The following is a 10,030-nucleotide window of genomic DNA, read 5'->3' as shown; positions in this document are numbered from 1 at the left end:
CTCTGAAGGGTTGCAACGTGGCAGTGGAACAATATGGAGGAAGAGACCAGATTAGAAAAGAAAGGGTAGAAGAGGAAGGAGCTTTTAACAAATGATGAAAGACTCTGTGTATGTTTAACCATTAATGGTCAACAATGTGGGGAGAGATCAATGACGGACAAAGAAGGTTCTCTTTCCTCACCAGTTCTCCTACATCAGGGAAAAATCATTCATTAGAATTATCAGCGACAGCTGATTGGTGGCTTTTTCCCTGAAGTGGGTCAATGACCATGACTGTTTGTGAACCCCCTTCCTGCCAAAGCTCTGTCGTAATAACCAATGTCATCTGTGGGAATATAAACTAACACTGAATCAACTCCTCGCTGGACACACCCAGCTGAATTTATCATAGAAAACATGCTACATGTTATTTTTTTGTCACTGTGTTGTAAGATTTAAGTATGTTTTTTATTGAAAAACAGTCTAGGTTGCATAACACTATTCCACTGCAGCATGACAACATGTGAGCGAACATGTTCTTGGCAACTTTAGGCAGTCATTTTTAGTATGCAAATCTTTTCGTATATCTGTAGTGCTCTATTGATCCACATCCTGTTAATTCTTTAAAACTTTGTAGTGAGCGTATATTTACAGCATACAGCAAGTACAGCATATTTACAGCAGATCAATATGACAGTCATTGAAAATGGCCTGGAACTATGTCATACAAGGACAGAGGCTCACCAGTACAGTTTGATTCAGGGCCATTTTATTAACACTTATGTATGCATTTGCTTCTCAGCCTGTAAACATCTACCATGGCCCCAAACCTCTTCCAGGGAAACAAGAGGGAGTAAGTTGCAACAGGTTTGTAACCGCTTTGTGCTGACAGTGCACAAAAGCGTTTCAGTTCCATGCAGCTGATTGGCTACTCTTGACTTGCACAGCACAATGAGGTAACATGTGAGAAAATCCTGCAGCAATTCCATAGAGAAAAGTGAAGATGAAAAAAACATGAAGCTTACAAGACCAGGCAAAAGACAAATTTAGGGTGTGGAGTATGTGTGTGTGTGTGATCGTGTGTGTGTGTGCAGAGGGGGAGTTAAATGGCTGGGAATTGGGCATCAACTCAACTTAGTTCATCAGAAATCTCTGCCTTTGGGAACATTGATGGGTTTGTACCCAGCTGTGCCTGCCTATGTGTGCCTGAGCATGAATGCGGGGGAAAAGCTGAACAGTTATATCCAGTGTTAGTGGATTTTTTCCAGCTCTTCAGACACAGTCCAGTCTGGTCAATAAATCTGCCATACTTCCAGGCACTTGGCATCACATACTCAGTTGCCGATTATAACACACACAAATAACGAGCTTCTCTTGCCTTGGAAATTGCATTTGTATGTGAGCGTACACACTTAGGCCTGCCAAGGTTGTACGGCAAGAGAAGACTAACAGAAGGAAGCGTTAACATGTATTTTTATCTCAGACTTATCTCTCAGGAAGAAGAATGCAGTGATAAAGTCGTGCAACTTAAACAGCACCACATGTCTGTGAGGCCCACTGTCACCAGGTCATATCACAACCAGCCCTGTCTGCTTCATTTGCGCAGTCAATGTGGAGGCTCTATGTGTTTTAAGAGCCTTTTCTTCTCTCTGTCTGACTCAGTGCCAATATTCATACTTTAGTGAAACAGAACATTCAGATAAAGACAGCAGCGAGACTGGGAGGACATTCACTGATAAACTCTGAACCCTCACAATGAGAACATTCAGACTTTGTAGACAGAGATGAGCTGCTCACACTCAGCACATAGCTGATAGCCATGCTGACCTGAAGTCCATGCTTTTGTCATACGTTGCCAATCGTTTTACTAAATAAACCGTTGTCTTATTTGAGACAGGTTCGACATAAAAGACAGAGAGAAGTATGGATTTGGCTGGGAAAGAAAACGTTGCCGGTATCAACTTGAGTGCTTTGAGATCTCCGTGAGTAGATGTGTGACATATAGATTGACGGAAAGAGGAGGAGGGATTGAGAAAGCATGTGAGTGTGCAGAGATAAGTGCAGGTCACTAGAGTCTGGCTGCTTGAGGGTCAAGAAGGTCAGCACTGATGTAGAAATGTGGAACACCGTGAACTGTTGATGCGTGGGAAAACTCAAGGAAAGGAAAGGGGGAATATTTTCAGGTCTGTTTAGGATAATTGAAGTGCGTCCTTCAGCTGGAGTGAGAGTCAACACAGCGTTGGCCATACGGAGAGAAAGAAGAAGAGGAGGAAAGGAGAAAGAGGAGATTTGGTCCTTGAGCAGGTCTGGTTCCCATTAGACCAGAGGCCTGGGGTCGGTTTGTTTGTACAGGCAGAAGGTCCCCAAGGAGAGCACAGGCAGGCTGATGTTGCTCCTCCCAACCGAGCAGCCATAGAGGGAATATCAGCTGCAGTGCTTTACTCTTTTGCCCTTCTGTCTCGTTCCAGTTTCTGCTCCCCCTTCCCACCCACCCTTTTTGGAGCAAAGTCTGAGTTTTCCAGATTGTTTATGGATGTTCTCTGTTTATGGATGTTTATGTGCTCGCTCTGAGAGCTGTGCTTTGAGTTCCTGTCATTGCCTGTGGCCATAGTGGTCATAATCCCAGCCATGTGATGGATCTATGACTCACACATGAATGGAACTTTGTGGATTAATCAACTCACCTGCAAGTAATCGACATGCACCGACACGTCTATCACTCCTCAGGGTTGGGCTACAGCGCTGTAGTTACATGCTCCTTTTAACACAAGCAAAAACCCTTTTCTCACTCATATTGTACAAGAGTGGTTGCATAACAGTCTTTTTTTTTTTTTTAAATTAGGCTGTGTAATGTCATGGAACATTTTCCCAGCATTCTGTAGGACTGCTCTGTTAGGATAAATGTGCCATTTTTGCACCATATGCCTGCAGGAGTTCTTGGTCATGTGACTCATTGTTTGACACTATGCTCACTATAAAATGAGTGTTAGCAGATAGCAGTCAGTCAGTCTTGACTGGCACCGCTGTTTTCAATTGCAGGCAATAAAGGCCTAGCAACAACATGACCACATGCAGAAACACTAACAGGTAAATAAAGCAGGGAGACCGATTGAAGCAGCTTGACTTTGACGCCGTGGCGCTGTGACAGACGGGGCCGTAAAGATCTGAGCAGACAGTGCACAACTGAAACGGAGACCTAAAGAGGTTGTGGTAAAATGGTGAGGAAGCTCTCATCTGCTAAATTTGGCGGCGTTAAAACAGTGAGAGCAGGGTGGGCGGAGATGTGGGGGTCGGGGAAAGGGAAGGGGATGATGTTTCTCCTTTGGTGCTCTGCAGGGAGCGGCTGGGGAGTGGACCTGTGATTTATGGAAGGCAGAACTTTGCAGCAAATTTTCCTGGAACTTTAGGTTGTTTTGGGGTGGATGGGGGGGGTGGAAGGTAAGCCATGAAAGAGGTTAGGGGGCACGTCTGATCCAAAGCCAGTGTAAGAGCAGTATTTCATCGGGACCATTACATCAGTTTGCCTCAGATAGAGTCAAACTACAGGGCTAATAAACATTTAGTCATTATCAAGTCTCAATGAGTTAAAAGCAGTTTGAGGATAGTTTTAGTCGTATACTCGGTTTCATAGTGCAAAGGATGTACAGTTTTAACTAAGACTGAAAATGAGATTGCTAAATCTGTACTCAGAGAACTGCACCTGCTCTTCTTAACTGGTATTAGGGTGATAATATGGCCAGAGTAATTAAAATATGAGATGATCATCATTTGAGCCACAACTCCATAATAAGTTTAATATTTGGCTTCACAAAATAGAAAAGCATTATGTTTTCAATAGATTATGAGGAATTAAAAGTATGTGTTTTATAAAGCGCGCTCTTGTGGACTTGATTGACTGTTTTCACAAAAATATGTGTGATTTGCAGTTTTGGGTACATTTGTGCAACATAAGAAAATAATATTGGGTCCGTGTCATTCTGATGTAGTGTAGTAAAAACTGTGGCGGTGTTGCTGCTTTAGGCGCAGTCTGTTTTAGGTTAGTATGATTACTGCCAGTCACAGACAAATCCATGTGAACTGTTAATTAAAGCCACATTTCTTTTTTTGTTATCCAGCAGCGATATTCATTAGTTTTATGGAGCATTCTCCGTGGCAGCTAAATGTTGCCAAATTCTGCTTTTTTATGACCGAATACTTTACATCTTTGACTTTGCATTTCCCATCATTGGCTGCAACTCCAGAGGGAGTGATTACTTGTAATTGTTTTGTTATAGCCTTCATCCTTAGAAAATGTTGCAACAGTCTTTATACTCCATTGTACAGACCTGGAACTCTTAATAGCATGACTCACAAATGGGCAAGCAGAATGAGACCAGCTGGCAAGCTATAGCATGAGCTAAACAGTCATCTTCTCATGAAAAAGGCATCACTTACAGACGTGTGGATACAGGGTCCACAGATCAAATGATGCTAAATGTGTTGTGGGAGACGTTGAATAGGGGGTGTCATAATAGCTTATCAGGGACATTAGCAGCAAAAAAAATGATGGAGCGTATCATTAGCGTGACGATTAGTAAGTCATGAGATATGGCATTGGACCGCATCTAAGCTGTGCTGCCTGTACTTGACTAAGTCTGTGGAACCTGGCGTTGCAGTTAATCAACTTTGAGTATTATTTAGACCAAGGGTCCTCAATCTGCAGGTTTTCCAAGTGTCCCTGCTGGAAAAAACCTGGCACAGACTCAGACAAGCTCTGCACATATCTGCTAAATGCACATCAATTTGAATCAGGTGTGCTGCAGCATGGACACTTGGAAAGCTTGCAAGACACCGGCCTTGGAGGACCAGGATTGAGGATCTCTGGTTTAGACTGTGCCTCCAATACAATTTACTTGATGTGTATGAGGTTATTAAATTATATTTTTGTTCATTTTTTATCGTATCTGGTAACCGTCCTGTAACTGAAGCCCTTATTAAAGATTTGGTTCTGTGTGAATCTAGTGATGTCACCATGTCTATAGGGCACAGATGCATTGGCATCTCAGCTATATCAGCTATAGTGTCTTTTTCCCTTTTCACTTCCCCATGACCTGAAAGTATTAAGGAACTTACTCATTTTGAAATGAGTACAAGTCTATCAGTACAAGTCTGTTACAAGTCGTGCAACACAACCTACTGCAACAATTGACTGTTTAACATGTCAACACAGAGGAGAAACTTATGGCACAATATACCACCTCATTTCAGAGTCCCTGGGTTTTTTCATTATGTTTTATCATTATGATGCATATTTCTGTGTATATACTAGAAGCCCAGAAACTTAGTAATGTTTAAACCTTGGTCTTTTCTTTCAACAAGCTCTGTAGCAAAAGCTTGCCAACAGAGCAAAGAAAACAGTCTTAATGATTAAAACATGGAAGAGTTGGGAGATGACTTATACAAAGTGACAGGGCAGGAGCACTTCCTCTTTCAGCAGTCTCTGTGTCTGATTAAATAAAAAGACCCATTTGATTTATTAACTGATTAAAGTGTCCAGGGAGTCAACATTGTACTATTATTTACACACACAGACAAAAAAGTCTAATACCGAGTGGTTCTGTTAAAGTCTGGTTTTGTCTTAGTCTCTTTCCATTACATTATTAAAACATGTTAAACATAATCAGTTATTGTAATCATGCTTTTTTTCTAGCTATCCACTGTATCGCTTTTACTTTCTTTAATATGGGTAAGGAAACATGAAAAAAATAGCAAGTATCTGAAAGAACAGTGTAAAAACAACATAAAATTAGGACAAAAAATGTGTTATAGGGACTAAATAAAATCTTTTCTGTCAAATCATTTTGATTTTAAATGACACATTTGATTTGAACATGGATGCTAACTGGAAATAAGGTCAAACAGAGGTGGACTGTTCTGGAGTGAGATTTTGTCAGGCCGACCTTGGTGGAGTGAGGTCTGTGAGACTGGAGGTGCTCCAGCTGCAGCCAATAATAAACATTGGGGAGGGAAGTGAGATGATGATGGGAAGAATGTGTGCCGTGTGCTGATCAAAGCACCGTTTCCAGGGTGGCGTGTGGAGCTTGGCCACAGGGGAGGCAATAGTGAGCAGCCAGTGGACCTGGGAGGGTCTTTGCAGTTCAAAGGTGATTCACTGTGTCACAATGAGAGAATGATGAAAATCTATTAAATTGGCATCAGTACCTGTGATACATACTAGTTTAAAAAAAGCCTCATAAAATATTCTTACCATAAAAAACGTGAGTAATTATTTTTCAGACTGTTACATTATTTGGTAACTCTTTGTAATAATAAAACAAATTGTATACTTAACTAATGTGTAACTAATTATTAACTAATGCAATAGCACAGGATTGATCATGGAGTCTTGCTGCTTATCATGAACTAATGACAATTTCAATGTTTATTGATGTAATACTTCAGACTGAAGAGATAATTGACATTAATTCACAGGTTTGTTTTTTTTTCATATCTTTACCAATATGTCAACACATTTGCCAGTTTGGATCAAAATATATCATTTAATCCCCTGCCACGAATGAAATTATAAAGTTTTCATGACCCTTGCACAATATTTGGACTCCCGTCTGAAGTCAATGTGATAATTTGGTGAGGCCTAGCTCATGTTCATTGTTTGCGTGTTTGTACATGCATTTGCATGTGTTTGTGTGTAAACTTTAATGACAGAATTGCTTCAGGCAACTGTGAGATCTGCATTCCTACCATCATTCCATCTTTTTTCTTCCATTCTTTTTAAAATATAATACTTGTATCTTTTTTTTTTTTTTTTTTTTTTGGAAAGTTTGTTAAACAATTGTTCACTTTAAGCCAGAGGCAGAGAGGTTGTGAATCTGAAAACAGCTGGGCTGAAGTAATGGCTGACCCTGATCCCTCTTATCTCGTGATCTCCAACATTGACCCTGGCAACGAAGTTCCAGCTTCCCTTTGGATAGCAGCAGATAAGTTTTCCTTTAGGAGAGAGACGTACACCTTTTGACACGTTTCAGGATAAATGCCCTTTTGTAAACACACTTTTTCAAACAAATACTAAAGAAATCTGCCTCAAGCAAAAATATACTGAGAGCAGCTTACTGGGCCTGTCTTCCCCATCTCAGCACCACAACATCTTAACTTCTCCAGGCAAGAATCCATTAGGTGCATACTTGACCTGGTTACTGAAAACTTATTTTACCCTCTATTGACCAATTACATTTAACTTGCTTCCATCTTCTTCTTACACGCAGCCATTTCCTTTCAATTTCTTTTAATGGTTCCTTTACCATGACCAGTACACTGTCTCGATCTGTCCTTTTTTACATTCTCTATAAAAAGCTTCTAGATGAGGAGACAAAGAAATACTAATTCAGCTTTTAATGTTGTAGTGAGGGATTTATGTTACACATCTGTAGATGCATTGTCTGACATACCTCAACAAGCACATGGGATTCTTTGAAATTCTGTGCAAACAGCTGAGGTCAGAGGAGGAACGGTGGCGTTATATGGCCACTGCAGAAAAGACAGAAAAACAAACAGTATAAATAGAATCTAGTGAAATCTAAATTTAAAAGTGCTAAAACTAATTATTCTTCTTGCATGATCTTGCAAAAACACATTTCTATGTTGAACGTGCACCCCCTCACCCACGCAGACACACAAAAAGTTTTTTGTTTTGGTTTATGGACTTAAATACCAACCAGTCAACAATAAGCTCACACACATGCATTTGCAGACCTATGGCTAACAATAAGCTGGTAGATTTAGCAAAAACAAAAATGCCAGGGTTTGGTTCATTGTCAGACCAGTTATGACTATCTGTCTAAAATTGAAACAACAGACTTAGCTGTGTACTTCACACTGCCTCTGCACATTAACTGATGGGAATAATTACTACAGCTCCGCTATAAACTACACCTTATTCTGTTTCGACAACTACAACTGTCAAACGATAATTTGCCCACAAAACTGATCAGATTTGCATCACTTCTGCTTCTGCAACACGTTTAAACCAAATGTTTTTAGTTCCGGGGTTAATGGAAAAGATTCCCATCATGACAGTGTGGATTTGAATGTTTTTCTAGGGGTACTTCAGGAAAGCTCTGTAAACACTTTTGTTAATCTGCAGGAAGTCACAAAAGTCGGGTCTTGCACCCCCCACCACAACCATGTGAGCCTCATCCTTTACTATCCACCAACACTCCTTTGCTAAATCAAGCAAAGGATTCTGAAAACAAGAGACACACCATGCAATTACTCAAGCATTGTGACATAAACTTGAGCAAAAAATTGCCCATGTTTCTGACTTCACTGTAAAAGAAGACAAAAAGGTAATTTTAAATTCTTTTGTGTTAGCAGATGGATGGAAAAACAAAAGATTGTATAAAAGTGAAACAATGGCAATAATGGAGGCAAATAACGAAGAGAACAACGTAAAAAAAAAAAAAAATTTTTAAACGTTTGGTAATGCCGATAGAGTTATATCAGAAGGGTGAACATGAGCAACCCATGAAGCTTGCATTTCCTTTGTGTGTGGACAGATAAAATGACCTGAATACAAACACTCATTCAGACCTTTTTGAGGCAACGGACAGATCAAGTTCCTTTGTGCCAGAAAGGGGGGGGGGAAGGCTGCTAGATGGTTTAAAGATAAGCAGTAACATAATACTTAGCTTTTTGGAGGGATGCAGAGGACAGATTTCTGTTAAACCTGTGAGCAGCAGAGACATGTGGCACAGCCTGTGCCTAAGCCCGGTGTTTAGAGTGCACAAGAAGATAAGAGATGCCGACTCCAGGCAGCACTCTTACTGTTAGGTAAAAGAAACCATATTTCAACTACAACGGCTGTCTGTCTAAACTTATTAACTGCATAGAAACGGCATTTAATAATGCATTTTCATTATCATTTCAACAAGGTAGCAAAATGTCTAGATCATTTTTCTAAATCTTCTTCTTTGGGTAATTTAGAAGGGCTGATTAAAGTGGAGAGAAGTGCGATGCCTAAATCCTTCTCTGTTTATATGAACTTTGCCACTCAGATTGCTATGAGTCCTAATTTAACATTGATGCACAAGATTGGAGGAACATTTACATTCTCATGACATACATGTCAAGTGTTGGTTAAAGCAACATGTTTCCAGATACTTTTTTTTTTTTTTATGTCTGGGGTACAGTAAAAAGGAAGTAATGAGAGATATTTCCCCACTACCTTACTTTCTATAGGTATGTATCTTTCCTTGAAACAGTTTGGTGTTTTATTGACAGGAAACATCAATATGTGCATGCACACACACACACACACACACACACACACACACACACACACACACACACACACACACACACACACACACAGATAGAAAGCAATGACTCATAGGTTATTACTTCTCGAACAAACAAAAAACTGGGTACACAGTGGCATGATACAATCGACACAATTTACCTTTTCTTCATATTTCACACACTGACAGTTGCATCTGTATTTCAGCTTTATGTTTGATCAGAAAGAGGATAAACATGGGATGGAAATTCCCCGTCTCACACGACAGAGAGCCTGAGAACAGTTAGACTCTACTGTTAATAACTTCCCCAGTGTAATCCTGTATCTAAAAAGAGAAACATACAGCATTTACACACTCTTCTCAGGCTGCTTTGCCTTTTTGGGACTTTCATTCTTTGTTTGAAACTCTACAGAGATAAGTGATGCAAATAAAGCCCTAACTCCTCTTAGTAGGGTTGATACAGTAGTTTCTGTTGTTGCTCAGTTTTCCACATATAACCATCTTATAGTAAGTTCAAATGACGACAGCCCGACTGAAAACTCCTGAGAATGAGAAAGTTTTGTAAACTATCTACTGTAAATGCAAATATAGCATCTTCATGGTATAATTTGTTTTGGGAAATATGGTTCTTATCGCTGTTTGAGAGTAAGATTACATGATATGGTGCTGTTGAAAACAAAAGGTGAAGTCAAAACCAACTGTATTACAATCAGCCACCAACACTCCTTTGCTAAATCAAGCAAAAGGATTCAGTTAAA

This window comes from Telmatherina bonti (assembly GCF_933228915.1).
Source record: "Telmatherina bonti genome assembly, chromosome: 14".
NCBI lineage: Eukaryota > Metazoa > Chordata > Actinopteri > Atheriniformes > Telmatherinidae > Telmatherina > Telmatherina bonti.
Note: the sequence above shows the minus strand (reverse complement) of the source record.